This window comes from Rhinopithecus bieti, unplaced genomic scaffold, assembly GCF_001698545.2.
Source record: "Rhinopithecus bieti isolate Rb0 unplaced genomic scaffold, ASM169854v2 scaffold_12484, whole genome shotgun sequence".
Lineage (NCBI taxonomy): Eukaryota > Metazoa > Chordata > Mammalia > Primates > Cercopithecidae > Rhinopithecus > Rhinopithecus bieti.
In genome coordinates, this window is record NW_016807126.1 from 489,049 (window position 1) to 491,297 (window position 2,249).

General features: G+C 52.4%; 1 protein-coding gene across 1 annotated transcript in view; it reads left to right on the forward strand.

The window, feature by feature from the left end:
* Positions 1-2,042: 2,042 nt before the first annotated feature.
* Positions 2,043-2,249, forward strand: part of ADCY1 (adenylate cyclase 1) — a 143,737-nt gene continuing 143,530 nt past the window's right edge. Inside the window, exon 1 of the mRNA XM_017880309.1 lies at positions 2,043-2,091. The gene's annotated coding sequence lies outside the window, so the exon portion shown is untranslated. The remainder of the gene's footprint in view (positions 2,092-2,249) is intronic.

Genomic DNA, 2,249 nt, shown 5'->3' on the forward strand with positions numbered 1-2,249 from the left:
AGTATTCCTCCCACCTTAGCCTCTCTTAAAACTCATTTGCCACTGGGAATACAGATATGTACCATCACACTCAGCTAATTTTTAAATTTTTTGTTGAGATGAGGCCTCTTTACATTGCTCAGACTGCTCTCGTATTCCTGGACTCAAATGATCCCCCTGCCTTGGCCTCCCAAAGTGCCGGGATTATAGGCATGAGCCACTGCACCCGTTTGAATGTCATTCTTTGAGTGAGGACAGAGTTGAGAGCCAAAACAGGTAAAAAGAAGGTGCCATTTATTTGTAAACTTTGCAACCAGATAACTTTATCATACATTTTTCATTTTCATGTAGTTTGATCATTTTTGGATATTGTTTAGCTTTTCTTTAATAAAATTGTTAGGGATACAAAAATATACCACACCACTTAACAAGAAAATCTTCACTTCAATCTTAACACTTGAAAAGAAAAATCTTGCAGACTTTGCTACTATTTGGGGACAAGCAGGGGACTAGTGGATAGAAGAAGGTGCCTTCTCAAGTCAGTGACAGAGGTTGCGCCATGCCATCTTTTCAGAGCCAGTGCTGCCCTCTGAGGGCTTCAGCTCAAAGAGGGGAGGAAGACAAATGAACTGAAAATGAGGCTACAGAGCGGTGGGTATGAATTTTCATGGAAGACTGGGACTGGGGAGAAAGCAATGGGCTGTGCCAGAAGGAACCAGAAAGGTTTCAGAAAGGATGTTCTGTTGGGGATGCTATTCCAGGAGGAGGGACCAGCTGTCATCAAGTGTCTGCTGGGGGCCTTTGGTGTGAGCTACTGGGGACAAGGGATGGGAAAGTGCCCCTACTCTAGACAAAACCCAGAGGTGTCATCATCTGCAACTATTAAGTTGAAGTATATGAAAGAGTTGACATGTGACAACTTTGGTCCTTTTACAAAAATGGCAATTTTGTATGGTTCAACCTGACACCAATTCCAGACAAAATGGAAATGCCTCAAATTCTAATCTTTGTTCTGTATAACAACACGTGGAATCCCTGAGAGTCACTGGAATCCTTGGGGCATTTCTAAAATAGACCAATGCCTGGGGGAGATCCCTTAAATCCGGGTTTCTGGGAGTGGGGCCTTCTGCATGGGGCCTAGCTTCCTGGTCTCCATGATTTCATGGGATCCCAGTTCCTGGTTTATCCGTACTGAGGGGAGGAGAAGCAGTCGGATAATGGAGGAGGCAGGGGTTCTTGCAGTGGCTACTCCTCTCCAGGCCCCCTGGAGGGAGCTGATCATCAGGGATCCTCACTGTAAGGGGGATGCAGGCAGCCTAGGGGCCTGTACCCCAGGGGCCGTCTGAGCACCAAATGACATCATGTACTTGAAGCACCAGCACAAAGTTGTCTCCCTCACAGTGAATGAATGTAAGCAGTGGAATTCGACTTGCGGGTTTTAACCCCCATGCGCCAGTGGGTCCTTTTCTCCCAATTGTCCTGCTAGAAGAAAACGTTTCGCTCTCTCTTGGGCAACCCTCCTCGTTAAGGCAAACAGCAGCGCCCCTTTTCCTTTCATCTCTTGCCCCATCTCTGCACCTACAGCCTCACACCTTCTTCCCAGGACACAGCACAGCCAGGACCCCATCCCGGTTCAGTTCAGTACCCACGAGGAACCCCTCGGGCCGACTCCTGGGACTTTGTTTCTTGGACTTTACGCCGCCCGCCGCCGCCCCAGCACAGCTCCCGCAGCCCACACCCGCCCACAGGGTCTCTGCCACCCTAGAGCTTAGGGAAGAATTGCTGGGTGGCTGGGAGTGAGGGGTCCCGCGTGCGCGTGGAAGGGACGTACGCCCTAGGCCTCCACCTTCTTCCTGACCCCGGGGGTCCTTGGACATCTATTCCCCGTTTCGCAGGGGCGAGGGCCCTGGGTTCGAAGTCAGACGCGGGCCCCTCTCAAATCGAGTGGCCTGGTTTTATTGAGGGGGGAAAGGCACATATTTTCCAGGATTAACTCCCCCCGCAACCGGGAATTTCGCAGGATTTCAGCATTTTTGACTCCCCCGGTGACGCCAAGAGGGTGGGTTCCACGGTGCACGTTGGGGAAACTGAGGCTTGGAAGGGACAAGGCAGGTACTCGAGGTCACGCGGCTCCTCCGGCGGGCGGGAACGCAGGACCAGGAGTTGGGGCGCGGGCTGTGCGCGCCCAGGTTCGCGGCTCCCGGGGCTCGGCTGTCGCAGCGCGGTCGCCGCCGAGGACCGCGGTCGGGGCGCGGGCGGGCTCCAGTGCG